We start from the raw sequence: 21,699 nt of genomic DNA, 5'->3' as shown, positions 1-21,699 counted from the left end.
ATTACATTCATTCATTTGTGTAACTGAGACGAGAATGGAACTGTGCTGTTAATGTGACTCAGGATCGACTAGCCATTAGAAAGTACATTAATCTTATGAAACTAGGTTTGTTTATGGACTGCCATGTTAAGCTGACCAGATAGCCTTGGCATATGTCTGTGTTCAGATATAACGATATCTGACCATAACGAGAGGGGAGTAATGATCGATTCCCAGTAGAATAACCGACAGAAAATTAGGTTGCTTCTATGTTTATTCTAAAACGGGGAATAGCTCCACTGACGTATACAGTGACGTATCCACGTACCTACTGATACAAATATCTACGTATCTACAGGCTTACGTATCGACCTATCCACACAAAGTTTGAGGGCCGGAAAGAGGGGAGACAGTAGGGAGGATGAAGGAGAAAAACAAAAGAGCGGATGGACCGAGAAGAACAACCACTATAGTGAAGTCGAAATGAACCGGAATACTGTACACAGGTTATAAAGTTGTACAATGCAAATGACTTCGATTGTTCACTCGATTCTATGATGAACCAATTCTATCATTTGAACAGATCTGCTATTTATATAAATATATTTTTGTTTGAAATTCGGTGAAAGATTTATTTCAAGAAGAAGTGTATCTTCCTTACGTGATGTATTGTCATAGTTGTTTATGTAAATAATTAAATTCTTCTGTTTTTTATGTACGGGGGCTCGTGTCATTCTGTTCTATATATCTTTTCAGATCTCTATTTAGTCAACCTATAAGTTTACTCGATCCGGGCAATAATACCGAGGGCGATCATCTCCTAGATAACGAGAACCGAACAAAGCGAACATCTTGAGAGAATGTACAATCTGCCAATTATCCCACCCCCACAAGGTGGGCATCTACAATAAGTCTACGTGTCATAACAGTACAATGTAAATCAAAGCATCAACATAAAAAATTTAATGTATTTCGCACCAATTAATGTCGAATTACTCATCGATATTGATAAAAGTATATAATATAAAATATTAAAAGAAACTAAATAATTATTTAAAGAAGCAGTTTATGATCCATATCAAAATTGTCCAACACTAAATCCTTTTTTTTCAAACGATATAAACCTGAATGGATATTGAAATAAATGATCCTGATAGAGTTAAAGGCAAGTCATGGGGGAAATTGACACGCCATCAATAACCTGAATAAATGAAATGGACCTGGGAGTATTAAAAAAATGTTCAATGTCTTCTAGTCGCATAACATGTAGTTTTCTAGCTGGTAGGATTACAAAACTGAAATCAGAACATCATCCAAAACTGCATGATCACAATGATGATGAGGATAGCCGGTATAAGGAGTTTCATTATAGGACACACGGTACTAATTATACGGAAGAACTGTGAACCAGTCTAGAAATGGGTGAAGAAATAATAGAGTATTTACGGGTTTGGTGGTCCATAATTGGTTAATAAAGAAAATTAAAATTTTAGTAAAAATATCTTTTGAGAGCTTATCCTATATGTAATTAAAAAGTATAGACAAAATTCTATTGATGCAATTTTAGTATTTTTACATGCTTGACCCAGGAGTACTCAACAGTGAAAGTAGCACCTGATTCATTTGGTGCAGAATCAATAACATGTGTTTCATGCACATGTAGATAAACAAAATGCCGCGGCTCATGTGGTGTTCTCCACAAGGTTGCACGAAGGTTAGTTGTGCATGGAGAATTATAGGTCATCATCAGCACCCATAAATTTTAAGTTATTGAATTTTGAATATGCTGGTGTTTCCATGTGTTTACTATTGGAGTTGAATTAGTACCGTGTGTCCTATACAAATTTAATTTTTGACATACATTTCAGTATTTTATTGATATCAGCCATCCTTATGTCAATGGCTTGGTGTCTACAGATGTCTCAGTATTTTGTTGATATCAATAATCTTATGTCAATGGCTTGGTGTCGACAGATGTCTCAGTATTTTGTTGATATCAATAATCTTGTGTCAATGGCTTGGTGTGGACAGATGTGTCAGTCGTTTGTTGAAATAAGTCATTTTATACAAACGACTTCGTATGGACAGAAGTGTCAGCATTTTGTTGATATCAGTCATTGTATATCATGTCAATGGCTTGATGTGGACAGATATCAGTATTTTGTTCATATCAGTCATTTTAGGTTAATGGCTTAGTATGGACAGATGTGTCGGTATTTTGTTGATATCAATGATTTGATATCCGCTGCCATGTGTAGATCAAAGGATCAAAAATACCGTTGATTTTTTTTATCAGTTTAAATCCAATGTGCTAACAATTAGTCACATATACACAACATTTCGAAAATGGGACTTCATATCGCGTTAAAAAGGAAATTAAATGACTTTGTAAATTGATCAATAGGAATATAGAATTGTAGCTATGAACTGAGACAGACAGTCAAACATATATGTCACGGGTAGATATAAAGACCTTACAAAAGTGTGACAAATACTTGCTAATGATAAGTTTGTCTCAAAATAAGCACACCTAGTATTTTGGGATAAAATTTGTATAATGATCCCTCGGTCCTATCTTGGGATAAATTACGTATGTAAATTTGTGTACACTAAAATTTAATGATTTTTCGGGTGTACTTGTAGCTAAAGCTATTATAATTTTTAAATCGTTTTTAAATATGAACATATGCCGAGTTTTAATATCAAAAGCTCTGTCTGAAAAACTGAAGTTCTACAATAATGATAATTTGTGTGGATCGTGAATGTATGAAAAGTTAGACGGTACGACAAATGACAGAAAATATGTCAGTGCGATGGAGACAAACAGACTGATAGCCAGACAGATAGTGAGATATATACCGTCAGTATTCGCTTATAAGACGAGTCCAACTACAAACTGCACAGACCCCATATCTTCCGTCACATAATGCGCCGGCAGATCTGGGCCTGCGCAGTTTGTAAGAGTAATTAGTAGAACAAACAAGAAAGACCTGATCTGCAGGCACATTATGTTACGGCAGATATGGCTCTTTCTTGTTTGCAGTTTTTCGACTTATAAGAGAGTGTAGACGGTAGATAGACAGAAAACAGGTTTGGCCCTAGGGCAAGGCGAACGAGGCAACCGCCTTGGGCCCCGCGCTTTCAAGAAATCAACTCCGCACTGCAATTTTTTGCTTGGGGGCCCCGCGCCCATCGCTTGCTGCGTTGGGCCTCATGTGCTGCCTTGGGCCCCGCACATTGTAGAGCCGGGCCTGATAGAATCAAACGTTCAGATGAACAACGTGATGGTTTGCAGCAAGGTTTGGTGATATTGTTCTCACCACATTAGATTGGCAACGTTTGAAAAATGCCCCCATTAAACCTCTACTTCCTGAGTCAGCCATGCAGCAGCTGTGAATCATCTTTTTTCCCCCAAAGATTAAAGTCGTTAAAGAAATATCAAAGAAAGAAAAACTCGAGCCTGCTGATATAGCCTTAAGTGCTGGAAAAATAGGCCACGCATTGTTTTTGAATTTAGGCGTCCATGGATCCAAGGGTTGGGAGTTTAAGACGATTAATCCAACAGCTAATCTCAGATCTTCATGATTTCAATAAAGGATTAATGTACACAGCACATCTCCCAAGTATTACTTCCTTTGCTGCTATAATGACTGGATTTAAAACAGATGTAGACACAAAATTAACAATGAAGTACCACCATATATACTTGGCTGCTGGAGAAACATCCTGCATTTTGGTTACAAAAATAATAATCTGGTCAGTTTTAAATGGTTTGAACATAACATGTAATGTTGTACTGATACAGGTTCTGTAGATTTATCTATTTTCACGGGTATAGATCTTCGCCATTTTGCGAAACGAGACACAATTGATGATAGTTAAATTCACGGATTGAAAAATACAGCCGTTTTGATTCCAAAGAATTTCATGCCTTTTTGGGATCTCTTCGTCATAAGCAACCGTTAATTTTTTTTATTTTAAAAAGTTGGAATCGCTATTTAAAAAAAAATGAATTCACGGTATTTTCAAATATCGGAATATCACGTGCCACTTAATCACAGTTGTTGTTTTATGCATGCATCCTAAAGATGTGTCAGATAGGCAGCAAATATTTGTCAAACAGGGTCTTGTTGCATGGAAACGTTATTACCAACCCGTGTGTCTGTAACACGTTTTAATACATGTATTCAAGGTATCATCGGTATGTTAGAAACTCAGATATTAAAATAAACATTCAATAAAGAATTTACACCTTCAGTTTAGTTTGGTTTTAAAGACACAGTGACACAAGTATGTCATTCGGTGCCGAGGCAATCGGAGTGAAGTGCCTTGCCCAATGAATCATCACGGTAACCGACGTGGGCTGATCTGATGGTAGGATTCGAACCAGCACTATTTCTGTCACGCGTCCAGCACTCTCACTAAATCAATCGCCGCGGTTCCTGCCTCCATTATACGCCGCTCACAACAAGCAGGAACGCATTGGGATTATTCTACATCCAAAACCGCAGAGTGTATTGGCACCTTCAAGTTCAATGTATCGCGCATGTTTCAGCAAAATGTTTGAACTTGTTAAACTCATAATTTGTAGATCCTCAATGGCATTTAGAAAACGTACTAACAGTGGTCTGCATGAACATTGATACACTGATTGAAGTAATGGTGCTAATCAATTTAGCGCTCTTTAATCAGAATTACTGAAGGGTTTAAGTGTTACAAAAATTACTCAGCAGCTCTGATATTCCGGTTTTGATACCCAGAAGCACTCTGTCACGCTGAAGCCAGAAGTCGTGATAGAGGCATGCGAACTCGATTCATCATGCTGACAATAATAACAATACTGACCATCAATTAGTATTATTGTTACTTAATTGTTGAAATCACGCCAAAAATAATTGAAGAATATTTTTATTTTAAAAAGTTCAACGGCAGATGGCTAAACAACACGCTATATTGTCTATATTATTAGACAAACTACAGATTTTGACCGTGCATGCCATCCTCTCAAGTGAGTCAAACTTTGGTGGAAGTGACTGTATGCACTGCATCTCCCCACCGCTCTGACTGAGTGTGTACCAAATTTAACATTTTCCATGATGAGTAATGGACGTTGTGAGAATGTGCAAACTCTTCACTGTTGAACATTATTCATTTGAAAACTGCATCTACAGTAAATATGGATACTGTATCACGTGTACGCTAGTAATTACTGAAAACAATACAGTGAACGGTACTTTATGTTCTATCCGCCTCGTGTTTAATCGTCCTATATGTAGATTCTATTAGGTCATGATTGACTCTGGAGATTATTGACAAAAATGTCTCATTGACCTTTATTTTAGGACGACAAAACATTAAGACCCCAAAATTAATGTGGATTACTTTCATACCATAAATGCAAGCCATCCAAAACGTTTGGTCACTTAAGAAATTCAAAAACAAACATTATCATGCAAAAACCATTTTTCTTCAGTCAAAATGACCATAAACTTCGACCTTTTGACCAGAAGATAAATAGTCATCTTAATTATCCTAAAGGCAAGTTCTTGGCAAACTATGATCTTGTTATGTGGTCTTGAAATAAAGATATGCGAACTATTTCTATTCTTTCAGCCAAAGTGACCTTGGCTATTGAATATTTAACCTCAAAATCTAAAAGCTTATTTCTTGCACTAATGCAAACTGTCAACAAACTTTGGTGAAGGTATATGACCATGAACTGAAATTTTTGTGCAGAAACCAGTTTTCATTTTTCAGAAAAAAAGTGACTACATCCTTTCCTAGTTTCACCCCCAAATCGGTAGACTTCTTCATTTTTTTAAGTGCATTTTATCTACGAAGTTTAATACAGGTCTATGATGCAGAACTAAAATCATTGGGTGGAAAACATTTTTCTTCTCTTAATCACATGACCCTGACTTTTTGCCTTTTGACCCTAAAATCAATTGAGTTTTTTCTTACTGCAACTGCAAGTCGACCACAACGCTTGATAAAGGTCTGCAATTTAAAATAACCAATGTTATTATGCAGAAGCCATTCTTCTTTTAGTCGCAGTGACCTTTAACCTTTTGATCTCAAAATCTATAAACTTTTTCCTTATCTCATGCGCAAAATATTCATAGTTTGGTAGAGGTAGACTGTGTGAAACTTAAGTTATTGTGCGTAAAAGAAAGTGATACAAAATGGACTGATGTACAGACAGACGGACAATACCATAACATTATACACTTTGTCTATGTTCAACGTTTGGTTTATTTTACACCCATGTTTCATGACTAGATATGATGATTATGTGGTCGTTGACTTAGCAGCCATCTATTTTAGCTAGTCGTCTTGGGAAAATTGGTAACAGTAATTTTCTACTATGCTTGAATTATGATTCTCTACACTACCTACATCTTACAGAGTACTTAATAGTTTCAAAGCGTCTTTCATCTCTAAGCAGCGCGAAAATAAAATAGTACGTAGTTCAAATTCAGTCAAATAAACTATGGAACTTTTGCATAAATAAGGTTTTGTAGTCGCTGCCAGTATATCTTGCTTTTGCTATTAAGAGATGATTGCAAACGGTCCAGCATGATCTTGCTGTAATTCAGAGCTCTTTCCAAGATATAATTCCCTCGTTTCGGATACCTTACTCTTTAATATTAAACAAGGACCCCTTCCGTGACCAGGCACATGGATTATTTACTTTGGCTGTGAAACAAGTAATATTTAATGCAACACAATTCCCAAACAAATGATGTAATATATAACCTCAGAGAAGATTACACAATCTACAACACTAAATATCACGAATATTTATAGCTTCTTGGCATACTTAATCAGTGAGAGACCTTTCTGATGAACATTAAGAGGTTTTGTGTTAGATTTGGTCGGCATTTATCAGGATAATGTGATTAAAATCAGATCTCCACTTTCTTCACATAGGACAGCGAAGATTTGATTTTAATTAGATTGGTGTCAAGAAAATGTTACCCGGTGGGATATTATGCTACGTGTCTGTGGCATGATGCCCCAGGGCGTTTATCACTATAAACTGCCGAACTGCCGACATCGTAGCGATACGATTGAAATTTTTTTAAGCTACGTTAACACCCCAAATGACACAGACACACATACGTACGTGCGCACACATGCACACCTTTCTGCTGAACTTTTTGGTATAATTTATCAGTGAGACAGCCACTTCTACTGAGGCATTTTTAAACAGCACGTGACTATACATTGCATCAGTCACTGACACTTCTTACTAATTCATCATTTAACATTGTGTACGAACCAATTTTTAGAGTTATTACTGTCTATTGAAAGACGCGATAGTCCCATTTTTCCAATTTTCCAAAACAATTACAGCTGTTAGTGCACTGGCCTTAGAGCAACAATTGCATTGATACTAGTCTGTGAATTAGACATCACACAGGAGATGTGTTATTACACATCTCGGACCAGTCTAGCTCAATTTAATGATGTGATATGCTCAACAAGTATACAGATTAAGAACAATAAAACATGTAATTCACAGCTGTTTGAAATCAGAATGAAAAATGTTAAAACTATTAAGTAAAACTAGTCGTTCAGTTAAATCAAGGTCTGCTCAACATTGGAAACGTTCAAATGCATGCTCTACATCTCGCTTTTCATAATTGTTGACAAAATCTACATGTCTACTCTCTAAAATAGTGAGAGACTACATGAATGAGAGATAAAGAGAGACTGAGAGAGACAACACTATTAACCGTTCTAAATACCATACCATTTAACTAGTACTTACGTCTCCATCAAAGCAGTGAATAAATGCACAGGTTCTCGACTATGGGATCTTTATATAACAGAGAGATTCCAGACACGAGAAACAGTCTACTGTTTATAAACAAATTAGATTTCACGGATTTTCCCATAAGCCAGTGGCCAGACATATAATTATGGACACACGTGTTCTAAAGGTCAGAAGATACACGTGTACACGTAGATTAATTCATCCTCCAAAACATGACACTAACATCTACCAGAGGATAACTTTGTAAATCAAGCCAAAGGGTCGCACTAATCAATGTTACCATACAATATGTAAGTGTATTATAAGTATGTTTATTATATGCTCATTTTTTTCTCCGTTAACTTTGTATTGTCAGAATCGTTCAGTATTTTACGATATTGAACTCGCGTGCAATTGATATTGAACTCATGTGAATAAAAGATTTATTTATGTGGGCGGAGTTATGTGCGCATTAATGTTGTTGTTTTTGTGTAATGATGAATATGCGCTTGTGTATTTAGTTCGGAATACGGCATATATTCAGTTACTTTGTTTTTTCATGTAGTGTATTTTATTTAGATAATTAAGTCCTAGGCAGAATTAATAAAAAATGAGCATATATAATAAAAAGGTTACAACATTTGTATGGGAAAATATGAACTCGTTTTGTCAGAAGGAATATAATGCACTCTCAAGGTCGTGCAATATTTTCATCCGAAAAACTCGTTCATATTTTCCCATACAAATGCAGTAACCTTATAAGTATTATAACTATCATAACATACAGCGGCCTCGCCCATCACAAAAGGAAACCTGTCTATAATGGACAACAGAGGGACATTATAAGTATGTCCTATATCAATGGAAGGGTCACCTGGTGTTTCAGTTTCAGATGCACGTAGTTATTTGTATTTAAAAAAAAAAAACTAAACGGTAGAATTCGGATATTTTTATACTCTACTTGTACAGAAACAAATCGTGATCTTATTCAATGTCCCCAATATAAATTGATAGTAGATTAAACTATTCAATGTCCCAAATGCATACCGATAGTACATTCAACTATTCAATGTCCCCAGTATAAATTGATAGTAGATTAAACCATTCAATGTCCCAAATACATACTGATAGTAAATAATACTATTCAATGATCCCAATATAAATTGATAGTAAAATAAACTGTTCAATGTCCCAAATGCATACTGATAGTATATTAAACTATTCAATGTCCCCAGTATAAATTGACAGTAGATTAAACTATTCAATTTCCCAAATACATACTGATAGTAAATTTAACTATTAAATGTCCCCAGTATAAAATGACAGTAGATAAAACTATTCAATGTCCCAAATACATACTGATAGTAAATAATACTATTAAATGATCCCAATATAAATTGATAGCAGATTAAACTATTCAATGTCCCAAATATATACTGATAGCAAATTAAACTATTCAATGTCCCCAGTATAAATTGATAGTAGATTAAGCTATTCAATGTCCCAAATACATACTAATAGTGCATTAAACTAGTCAATGTCCTCAGTATAAAATGACAGTAGATAAAACTATTCAATGTCCCAAATACATACTGATAGTAAATAATACTATTCAATGATCCCAATATAAATTGATAGTAGATTAAACTATTCAATGTCCCAAATGCATGCTGATAGTACATTAAACTATTCAATGTCCCCAGTATAAATTGACAGTAGATTAAACTATTCAATGTCCCAAATACATACTGATAGTAAATAACACTATTCAGTGATCCAAAATATAAATTGATAGTAGATTAAACTACTCAATGTCCCAAATACATACTGATAGTAAATTAAAATATTCAATGTCCCTATTATAAACTGATAGTAGATTGAACTATTCAATGTCCAAAATACATACTGATAGTACATTAAACTATTCAATGTCCCCAGTATAAATTGATAGTAGATTAAACTATTAAATGTTCCGTATACATGCCTATAGTAAATTAAACTATTTAATGTCCAAAATATATACTGATAATAAATTAAACTATTCAATGTCCCCAATATAAACTGATAGTAGATTAAAGTATTCAATGCCTTGCATACATACTGATAGTAAATTAAACTATTCAATGTCCCCAATATAAACTGATAGTAAATTAAACTATTCAATGTCCCAATGCATACTGAAAGTCCCCAAACTAATCAAAGTCCCTCATACATAGTGATAGTACATTAAATTATTCAATGTCTCTGATAGATATCGATAGTAAATTAAACTATTCAAAGTTTCCCATACATATTGATAGTCGATTAAACACGTGAACATGTGCACAATACAAATTTTCTATGAGAAAATTGGGCGAAGTCACTTCTGTCGGTGTGCGACAGGCAGAATAAATGGGAGACCTAGATCTGACAACACATCATGTGACAACGGAGCTGAGTATATGCTCTTTGCATTGGCTTACACTATACATACGCAAATATGGCACATTTCCCTAAAATTCTAATAGTTATTTTCAAAGTTCTGACTCTTTTTAATAACCATTTTGTTTGTCATTGTTTTGTCATAACCTATTAATTTGTCAGGACATATAATACAGATTGACAGACAAAATAGCGCTCTGTAAAATGATCTCCAGCTGCACATGCAGCAAACTGTGCAACTGCAGAGATGTGCATGTAACGTAACCAAGGTAACATACAGTTACGATAAAATGACTGAGAAGGAGAACAATACACAGACAGTTTCAAAGTGTGCATGCATACAATGTAGAATTACGCAAGTGTTATTGTTCTTGAATTGCGAGTTTTAAAAAAAAATAACGTTAACGTGTGCTGTGAAGCTTTAACTGTAGGAAGTCAAAAGTCATATTTGATTAGGCAAATAAAAAAATAAGCTTAAAATATGTTTCCAGTGGGCGGAATGTCCCTGCTTCTCACTGCCGACCCTCGAATTTATCCCTCAATGGTATACCAAAAAAAATCACATTTCCGAAATTGATTTGTGTATCTAGAGTCTGACTATAGTTTGTACCCAATACCGATCTCAATAATGAAAACGTTTAATGTGATAAAAAGTGCACATAACTAAATCAACTGAATCATTGATTTATAATTTCTAACCTGACTGTGACCAGAATGGCACTAATACTGGCATCCCCTGCACTAGCTACGATGTCGTAGCCTCAACTTGATTTGTTGTGGTTGAGGCTACGAACTGATCCTATATCATGTAATGGAGCAAAAAATATCATCACTAAAGTCAGAAAAACAAACAGTGTATAAATCAACTACATAAGTATAATCATGTTGTGAAAGAAGTTTGTCTTATTTTGAATTTATTAAGCCCTTACACGATACAATAAATTGGTATGGTTACTCTAACCTTATCCTGTCCGCCATGACAGATAACGCGAGACTCTCGCCGTGACCCCTTTTTCTACGTAAGGCTTGTCAGATCATATTTTGGATATTCTACGCTATAATTTTATCAATCAAGTGCGAATAATCGCTTCTTGGTGAATTTCAATGTTGCCGATAAACCGTATTTACTTGTTAATGCGCAGAATTTCTGACCCAAACGGCGCAAAATTTTTACTACGATTTGTTTACATTTCCAAATAAGGCGTCAATGTCCTTATATGGCACACAAACAAACGAGGCTGAGAACTGAAGTAATCATTATTTGAAATAATATGGCGGACGATCTAAACGAAAATATCAGCTAAAAAAGGTAAACGAGATTTTACAACTATTTCTACAATAATTTTCGATACTTCCGTAAATAAGAGGACTACTCAATTTATTGGATTATATGCAAGGAATATGTTTAAAGTGTTATTATTAGGCTAAAAGAGCGCCGGGTGTGAATCACACCCGGCTTGCTCCATTAACACGAATATGCTCATGTTAGTACCCTGTCCACGAGGTACGAGTAAGGGTACTAATATTATTACTACCCCTGCACCTTTAATGCTTAACGGACTTTTCAAACAAATAGGTTAATATAGACTATAATTGAGCCGGTTTTTGCCCAGTACTTTGAAGTGCTTGAAATATTATTTGATTTATAATAAGTTTTATATATATATATATAAAAGAAAAACCTGCCAAACCTAATTTTAAAATCAGTGAAATATGAAACACACATCATAGCCTTTTTCAGTCAAAAACAGTATTTTACTTCAGAAGCCATTTTAATACTAATTTGTGTATATAGAGCTTTTCTTATAAGTATTTAAAACCGAAACAAAAATTACTTTCATACATCATGAAGTTGTTTGTTTTCATTTAGAACTAACTGCAAGATCACAAGTTAACTTATTGTTGACTGGCATTTTATACAGAGCTTGGAAAGGTTATTCGTAATCCAGGCTCTACCAAGCAAATGGCGGCGCTGATGAAACTGTTTATCGGTGTATTCTGCTGTTGAGCAAGCGACGTACTGTAAACTCCAGGAGCTCTCAGTATACTCTCTAAATTATATCAATACCAATATTGGATAAAGTTTACCGACGTTTTTATCTGCCATATGCTAAATTTTGTAGATGGTTTCATCGTCTTAAAGATGGTCGCTAATCCATGCAAGATGACCAACGTTTTGGAACACTGTTGCCGGCAATTGGTGAGCGGGAAGCGGCTGTGGAATATATTCATATTATCACAGGTATCATTTCGCCAATTGTTTTTAATATTCCCAAGAATCATTTCAAGCTCAGAGGTTTATGCAAGATATGCCCCGTATTTGTTAACGGTTGAAGAAAGAAAGCTCGTGTTTAAATCGCGAAACACCTACTCTCAAATATGAAAAGAGTGACCAGAGTCATTTAAATTAGACTGTCACCAGAGTCTCGGGTCTCTGGTCCAGAGATGAAAAGTGGATGTACTTTTCTGACCCGACTCAAGAAAAAAATAATCAAGTTTGTATTTGAGAAAGCGAGCTGAGATCACAAACCGCTCAACGTAGTCGGACTACCAAGATAATTTTATACGCATTATTTTCGGTGCAAATGCCCTGTCAAGGTGACCGAGTGATCTAAAGCGCTCGCCTGAACTGATCACTGCCATTTCACATCTGTCAGCGTGATTTCGAGTCTCGGGCTCGGCCAATGTTGGTATGCAATAAAGCTTGCCAGTTTCTACCGGGGTAGTCCCTGTTTGTTTTTTTCTCCACCAAATATACTGGCCACCATGTGCTGAAAATAGCGTTAGGACACAACACAACAACAACAACAAAAATGGCCATGTCGTCCAAATATGTGTACTTGACTGCTAGTGTCAATGAACATTTTTGTGCATCCATAGTGTTGCCAAAACACTACCGGTCCGCAAACCGGGTACCCAAGCATCCCTCAACTCCAAGACAACGCATCAGCGCATAAATCCGACGTTTTAACCAACCTAATTAATGCGTGCATCATTCAAACTTTGCCACATCCGCCTAGGGTTGATTTAAATCGGTGATTTTTGGCTGAATCCCGTTATCAAAGATTCGCTGCGGGGCAGACTAATGCCATCTAATAATTGGATAATCGGGTTGAAAAGGTGTACATAAGTGCATGGGAAGTACCTTGAAGGGATGCATGACGCACTGTTTACTACTACTAATAATAATAAAAACGTTGTTGTACAGCATATTACTATTCAGAACGTTTTAAATGAAAACCTGTCAGCTGGATACCAGCTGAAAACGTGCCTTATCTTCCACCCCATATCCACTCCAGCCACCACATTGCAGATCTCCACACGATGTAAATTAGCTCCATTCTAAATCAACCAGCCATTCCACTTTAAATCCATTTTGGTGTATTCCAGATAGATGCCACACTGAATCAAATGGACTCTCGACTTGAAATCCACTCTATATATATCTATAAATGTGGGGTGGAATTGGAGCATTTCAACTGTGATAATTAGACGTACATTTTTAATTAGGCATACATTCACCCAAATGGGAATGGATTCACTCCAATTCAACCCTAGAATGGAATTGAAGTCCACAGCTGTAGTCCGCCGTAAATCAACCTCTAGTACCAACCAAAAATACACTTTAGTGCTGTCGAAGTATACGGGCTTGGACTCACTCCAGTTCAACCCTAGAATGGAATTGAAGTCCACAGCTGTAGTCCGCCGTAAATTAACCTCTAGTAACACCCAAAAATAAACTTTAGTGCTGTCGGAGTATACGGGTTTAAGTTCGAGTTAGAACTTAAGATCATCCAATCTGATTAAAATCAGATTTCCACTGTCCTACGTGAAGATTTGATAGCGACCGCTTATAGTTCGTGTTCTGGTGACATATGTTCTTACCACAATTGTTAATTTTATCAGTCAATCAGATGAAGTATTTTATCTTCGCGTTTGGGATACTGGGCAGCATAGGTGAAGAGCATCAGTGTGTGCCGAACGATTTGATCCACTTTCAAATTTCTGAAAGCTGCATTTCCATTGGTTAACTCAAAGGTCACCAGAACATGACCCTAAGCGCACGCTGTCAGATCTTCACCCAGAACAGCGGAGATCTGATTTTAATCAGATTGTAAAATCATGATGATTGTATTGAAGTTCTTGTTAGACGGAGGCTGGATATTCATAATACGGGTCTTACCAGACTGTGCGTGCTACACTGCCATTAAATTACAATGAGACTAATTTATATACATGCTCTTGTTACTTTTCTCTTTAAACTTATCTATGAAATTACTAAATTAATGGGCAACAATGTGACCATTATTTATAGTAATACGATATTGGTCCAGGCCTTTCATTTCTTTCTATTAATCACAGTCATTTAGTTTAATCCTTTGAAATGACGTTTGTATTTACGCAACACAACCAGCTGGAAAAACACAAAGAATTTGAATGAAATTCTAGCCTATTCACCGACAGTTTGGTTTATCCAAAACTCTCACAGGAACACTTTGCGTTGTACAAATAAGGCTCATCTTGACGTGGATACAAACGTTGGTCAGGTAACAAGAATCTAATTACAAGGCTCTCCTACCGCAGTGTCTAATGAACAGTAATTTTGTTATCAAACATGGAATGAAAGACTGGAGATATGATCGTTTTGGATAATGGTAAGTCCAGCCATGGGAGCCTAAAGTTATCAGTGTAACAAGGTGAAGGGTAACGGAGTGAATGACAATCAGCAGGTACCTGCCCTTGAATGATATGCAAATTAAAATAAGTTATTGGTAAGATATCTCAATTAAGAAGGAGGTCTGTTTTGCAATTGTAAATAATATAGGCCAAAACTTTGCTCTTGCTACCTTGACATAAATTATGGCATGCTCTTACTACCTTGACATATATGTATCGCAAAATTGGCGTTTTTGGGGTCGAGTTGCGAGAGAGAGAGAGAGAGAGAGAGAATTGGACTTCTTGTACTATTAGCATGGTAGTTTATAAATCGTTTTATTTTATTTTCTATTGGCATATTATTTTCTTTCTTTTTCTAAAATCTAAACTGTTTCTGAGATGAGGTGATGAGTCCATACTAATCACAATAATCCAACACCTACCCAAACTTTTCATTCATTTGTAAATAACTTTTTAAAGCAAAATTATCCGGTTCATCTGTTTTACTTGCTATTGTTGGCAAGACAAAACAAAAATTACCTTAAGAATTGAAAAGCAGTCCCAAAGTTTTGAATGGATACACTTATTATTATATTAGTGCACAGTGGCTGCACTGTAGGTTAAACGACGTTCGGAATTTTAATGTGTTCTTGCTTATGTGACTTATGTGCAAAAATGAGACATAATCAATTACTGCAGTTGCTAATTTTATAATATTTTCACAACAAAAGAGAAATGATTTGTTGTTGTTTGTTTTGGGTTTAATCTATATATGGCGACCAGTATAACTGGTGGAGGAAAAACCCGGGAAAATCCCAATAAAGAACCACTGATCTACCGGAAGCTACTGGCAAGCTACCCACATACCCACACTGGTCGAGACCAAAAATCAAAGCCGCGCAGAAAGAGGTGAGATGGCAGTGTCGATAAAAGCGAGTGTTTTAGACAACTTAGCCACCCGGGGCCCCTACCTGCATGAACTGTGAAATTTTTGCAATGTGGCTGAATGGTTTTTAAACAGTGCTGTTAGGAAACTCGAGGAGTATGCAGAAAATTTGTCAATAGATGAAATTGGTTATGATAGTATATGTGAACATGACGGATGAGATAAGGAGAGAATGGAGTGTGAACAGAGAAAATTTACATGTGAGCATTGACTTATCTCCATAAACAAATAACACGAAATTAATGGGCTTGATAAATTATATGGGGAAAAATAACAATACAATCAAAAAGTTGCAAGGAAAGATGTTTCCGTCTCTAGCAGTATCACATTTGTAACATTCTAACAGACCAACACATGTACTATTATTGTTTTCTTTTTTTACCATGATGTGATAATGTAGGTACATTTCTGTTCAATATTTCAATAACTTACCTGAGCTCCCGCTTCAGTTAAGATGACCAGACAAGGAATTGTTCTCCAGACCCTCAAAATTCCATATTGTCCATTGCTCCAGGCAAGTACATTTTCAGACAAGCAGGTAAATATCTTGTACAGCACCTACTGAGGAAGAACAGACGTGATACTAACTTTTAAGTAACTTCCCATATCTTGTAATTTGTACATTAAGATGGGGTGGGGGGCAAGAAGGAAAAAAAACACAACAAAAGTTGTATGGGCAAGTCAAAATTTCACATGTATTTGCCTTTGGGCAAGTAAATTTTTAAAGTAATTTGGAAGGGCTGCTCTCAAGGTAATATCCTCTTCAGATATCGTACAAAATAAGTTTGTTGTTAAAAAGACAAAGTATACAATATAACAATATGCAAACAAAGCAGCCTCTGTATGTAAGGTATAGTTTTGTGTAGCTATATATATATCATATGAAGAAAATCAATACTACATCAAAGTATAATGACTGAGCAAGAACGTTCAGCAATACTTGCGTGAATTATAAAACATTTAATGCATTAATTCCGAGTGAGATCAATCCTTAAGTCATTTACATCTATAATGTTGGGTGTAAGGAAAAGGGGAATGTTAAGCTAGACTTCATGTAAGTCTACTGTTCACATTCTCTACTAGCTACGATGTCATAGCCTCAACTTGATTTGTTGTGGTTGAGGCTACGAACTGATCCCATATTATGTAATGGAGCAGCAAAAAAAGGCAACACTAAAGTCAGAAAAACAAACAGTGTAGAAATCAGCTACATAGGTATAATCATGTTGTGAAAGAAATTTGGCTTATTTTGAATTTATTAAGCCCTTACACGATAAAATAAATTGGCATGGTTACTCTAACCTTATCCTGTCCGCCATGACAGATAATGCGAGACTCCCGCCGTGACCCCTTTTCTACGTAAGGCTTGTCAGATCATATTTTGGATATTCTAAGCTATATTATTATCAATCAAGTGCGAATAATCGCTTCTTGGTGGAATTTCAAAGTTGCCGATAAACCGTATTTACTTTTAATGCGCAGAATTTCTGACCCAAACGGCGCCAAACTTTTACTACGATTTGTTTACATTTCCAAATATGGCGTCAATGTCCTTATATGGCACACAAACAAACGAGGCTGAGAACTGAAGTAATCATTATTTGAAATAATATGGCGGACGATCTAAACGAAAATATCAGCTAAAAAAGGTAAACGAGATTTTACAACTATTTCTACAATGATTTTCGATACTTCCGGTATTAAATAAGAGGACTACTCAATTTATGGGATTACATGCAAGGAATATGATTAAAGTTTTATTATTAGGCTAAAAGAGCGCCGGGTGTGAATCACACCCGGCTTGCTCCATTAACAAGTATATGCTCATGTTAGTACCCTGTCCACGTGGTGTTGTATATACACAGCATTAAACGTTGAAAATATTTCGTTTCACGATTTACTCAAGTGTCGCTAAATCTTTTGTCCACATTATACCCCCTCCCCCCAATTAACTCTCGACCAACAAAAAGAAAAAAAGATGAAGCATGCGTTGTGGATATGGGTGGCCAAACCTATCCCATAGCCGCATCCGGTACGGTCATGCGCATTTGACGTAGGCAACTCAAGTGACCCACACTTCTTACATGAATAGAACATTTGTCCTTATAGATCGCCGCAGATAGTAGTAAACAATACTATGCCAGCACACAAGTGTAAGAGCTGAAATGTACGTTTTCATCAAGTATTGATTAACATAAATGAGGATATGTTGCTTTATGTTACTGCATCGTGACTCTCGTCTAAACTCCGCCCCCCCCCCCCTTATGACTGCATGGTAATAAATAATCCGAAAATAAACAAGTTAACTTGTCTACTTAGCAGCAATCAATGAACACCAAAGGTGGCACATCACATATTAAGCAGATTCCGCAAAGGTTTGCCATTTAGTTAATAAATTAAATTGGAATGAATGTGAATCCCAAAACTGATTATGATACATTGGATTGGCAAAGAAATGTATTCTCTCTCTCTCTCACTCTCTTTAGTTTGCTAACTCCATGAAAAAATATGGATACTAATTATGAGTTAACTCATCCTGCAATACATTTGCCAGTTGATACAGTACTATCAGCTATGTGTAACTCGTGTGGCTGTGTTTACCAGTATGCATCCATCCACTATGAAATTAATTATATGCAACAGAGAGATTTATAAGTCCTCATGTTTTCACGAGTATTTAGTCTTGAAGAGTCATCTAAATACACGTAGATTTGTACAAATTGTAATTCTGGTCACATAAGAAAATCGTCCACCAACCCCTTTCCTTTCAGAAATGGATCATACAACTTTGTAAGTGATATCCAGGACCTCCGACAGAGTAGGACAAATTCCTCGCGACCACAACGGTCAAGGGGTCCACCGTTGTTTCAATTTTGATTCATTGGGGCCTGTTGGATAATTTTTCCTAGGACCCACTAATCCTATCCGCTGCCCTGGTCCTCTCTGGTGCTTTCTGTGCTCATATCTACTTTTCTGTTTTAGGCAGTTTACTGAACTATTTACTCATGATTTTTAAACACACTATTTCTGTGAAGGGTGTACATATGTGAATTTGTTTGAAACTTTCTTCACGAACATACACTATGTTCATGACAATCGCTTGTGTGTGTGTGTGTGTGTGTGTGTGTGTGAGGATTAATTATAATTATTATCGTATTTTATAAATACAAATATCACACACACCATAAATAGGCTGTTAGTGTTCTCCCCGACTGTTGGAAAGATAGTGAAACTTGTACACAAATATCATATCCAACCAAAAATAGTCTGCTATTTTTCTCCCGGACTGGTGGAATATTAGTCCAACTTATGAATAAATATTATACCCACCAAAATAGTCTGTTATTATTCTCTCTGAATGGTGGGATAATATTCCAACCTATACACATGTATCAGACCCACCAAAAACAGGCTATTATTGTTCTCTCTGACTGGTGGAATAATAGTCAAACCTATACACAAATATCATACTCACCAACAATAGGCTGTTATTTTTTCTCGCTGATTGGTGGAATAATAGTCCAACCCATACACAAATATACCAACCAAAAATAGTCTATTATTGTTTTCCCTGACTGGTGGAATAATAGTCCAACCAATACACAAATATCATACCCACTAAAATTGGCTGTTATTGTTCTCGCTGACTGGTGGAATAATAATCCGACCTATACACAAATATCATACCCACCATAGACTGTTATTGTTCTCGCTGACTGGTGGAATAACAATCCTACTTAAAATAGATGCTGGCAATCTGTACTCTCGTTGGATGAACCTAAAAACCAAGTTTACTGGTATAGTCCTTGTGGCTTTGATCAAAATTAGTTCTCATTGGCTCATCTAACGGATACAATATTTCTTCAAAGAAACATTTTAGGTATGTCTTTTATTTTCCACACATAAGAAAGGAGAAACAGGGTGACACACGTGCTGCACTGAAGAGTATAATGTTGTTGTTAAGTTTAACTGGACGATAGAGTCATGCAGAGTAGACCTGGGTTGTCTTGGCATCAATTTCATTCTGATAAAGATGTACCGTACATACTCAAATAATGTGTCAGTGTTACTGAGTTGTGGTAGTTGGAAATGGTTTCGCGATAGTCATTAGAGATATGAACTCGTTCAACTATATTAAAAATTAACCGTGTATGTGGTGGCGGTGTAGGGGTGAGGATTGGGAGGGCGGAACTTGAAAATGTGTACCTCCATAACTTTTGTTCCAAAGAATCGTAATAAATGTCTTGAAAATGAAACCTTGGCAGGATACAGTTTGGAATGTCTAGGACCCCATGTATATACAGATTCTAGTTTAAGCAGCCATTTTCTCCCTATTATGACAAATCTTAATCTGTTTCCTACTCTACACATGAACTAAATCTGTATGGTAGATAAATGTCAGTCATTATAAAGTTTTAAAAAAAAACAGTTGACCCACTAACATACATACAAAGAAGGCGGTGCAGAACAAATGGTATATATTTTGTAAGTGCTCTCTGCTGGTGATTAAGGCTTCATTTCGTCTATTTTAAGGAAAAACGTTCTCAGACACCATCCTTTTTCGAGAGCTTCATGAATTAAGTGCTTCCGCTGCTGTTGCTGGAGCAAATGATAAAACCGCGTAAGATAATAGCAAACTCCAAATCACTAGAAGAGAAATAAAAAACAATAATATGTTAACGAATAGTTCACCTATTTGCCCTAAAACCCGCCCACATTTATTTTGTATAGGAAAGACATCACTAGCTGTAACAACATGGTAACACTGCTGGCAAACATAGCATAAGACAAAGAAAGTGTTGTTCAGTTTTCTCTATACTCAAAAAAATCATATTTTAAATTCATTATTTCCCAATAAAAGGCTTTACAACATTTTGATTTAAGTTGAAATTTATTTTTACAGTCAGTACCGGATTACCCATCAAGCACACCAAGCATATGCTTAGAGCACCAGCCCAACAGAGGCACCAGAAAAAAATTCAAATTAATTGTTGATGATAAAAATTTAATGAATTATTTATGATCATTTCGATCTGCATGGACGAATATTTTGATTTGGAATGATGGCAACACTCGTATTTTCCCACTTGTTAGCTTTAAATATTGCTTTTTGTGTGTGTGGAGTTTCACATTTTGTGTGTGTGTGTGTGGAGGGGGGCACCATAATAAGTTCTGTGCTTAGGGTCATGAAAGGCCTTAATCCAGCACTGTTTATACACGTATATATATATATATATATATATATATATATATATATATATATATATATATATATATATATATATATATATATATCCTGTCTATACTGCCATTCGCAACTTCTCTGGTAATCCTACAAACCATTCTTCGAATTGGTACCGATGGTTGCAATACGGACGACTTTGGCTATTTAAGAAAGAAGGATTCATACGGAAGTTGCTAATGCATCGAACTAATTTTCATTCGTAACTTCTCAGTTAATCCCACAGGCAAATCCATCGTATAAATAGACGAAGTGTTCGGAATAGATTGCGGGGGTTAGGTGGTGGTGGTGGTGGGGGAGTTGCAGAAAAATTTCGGCGAACAAAATGTATAGCTTCTCTGCATTTTTCTAACGCCGACATGTACCCTAGTCATATTCGTGTCTCACAGAAATAGCTGAGATGGTCAGAATGATATAATGGCTTCTACGATAAACTTATTTGTAAAGGCATCCTAGAATAGGATGATGTAACCATTTCTTGAAAGCTTTACGAATTTGGTTTCTGCGACCATGACCTTTAGCTTTGATTCCTTATTCGCTGGGATGCTTAATGTCTAAAATTGTTTTGAAATGCAGAATTAAATAAATTTATCAAATAAAAATAGGAAAATAATAAACTTTTGAAAATTTTATTTAGGGACCATGTTCGTTTTATGTGGGGTTGGGGGAGCACTTAATCGCTATGGCAGCATTTCA

The 21,699-nt window shown here is 35.9% G+C and overlaps 1 protein-coding gene across 5 annotated transcripts in view; it reads right to left on the bottom strand.

The window, feature by feature from the left end:
• Nucleotides 1–19,680, bottom strand: part of LOC149803625 (chondroitin sulfate N-acetylgalactosaminyltransferase 2-like) — a 96,642-nt gene extending 76,962 nt beyond the window's left edge. For 2 of the 5 annotated variants that reach the window (XM_089953364.1, XM_089953371.1), the window contains exons 1-2: nt 19,237–19,680; nt 16,194–16,322 (exon numbers count right to left, since the gene is read on the bottom strand). The gene's annotated coding sequence lies outside the window, so the exon portion shown is untranslated. Of the gene's footprint in view, nt 1–16,193; nt 16,323–17,063; nt 17,080–19,236 lie in introns of those variants that run through there. The other 3 variants (XM_089953368.1, XM_089953370.1, XM_089953372.1) reach the window with 3 other exon arrangements.
• Between the last annotated feature and the right edge of the window lie 2,019 nt (nt 19,681–21,699).

The sequence above is a fragment of the Sinohyriopsis cumingii genome, chromosome 3 (assembly GCF_028554795.1).
Source record: "Sinohyriopsis cumingii isolate HCF-2022 chromosome 3, ASM2855479v2, whole genome shotgun sequence".
Lineage (NCBI taxonomy): Eukaryota > Metazoa > Mollusca > Bivalvia > Unionida > Unionidae > Sinohyriopsis > Sinohyriopsis cumingii.
This window is presented reverse-complemented; position numbering and strand designations above follow the sequence as displayed.